A 217-nucleotide genomic window follows, 5' to 3' on the forward strand; every position below is an offset into this window, starting at 1 on the left:
TGAATCACATTCTTGTTCCCCTTTTGTACCACCGCTCCTCCCATAGACCCCCTTCAATACCTACAATACCTCTTTTGTCATATTCCTTAAAATTTATAAAATATTATAACAATAAAAGTAAGTGTTATAAAAGTTGTTTGATATAAAATAACAATCAATTTAACAGTCTCATGTAGATGCTCATCTACAGCAATAGTGAAAATACATTTTTCTCAAT

This window comes from Mastomys coucha, unplaced genomic scaffold (genome assembly GCF_008632895.1).
Source record: "Mastomys coucha isolate ucsf_1 unplaced genomic scaffold, UCSF_Mcou_1 pScaffold9, whole genome shotgun sequence".
Lineage (NCBI taxonomy): Eukaryota > Metazoa > Chordata > Mammalia > Rodentia > Muridae > Mastomys > Mastomys coucha.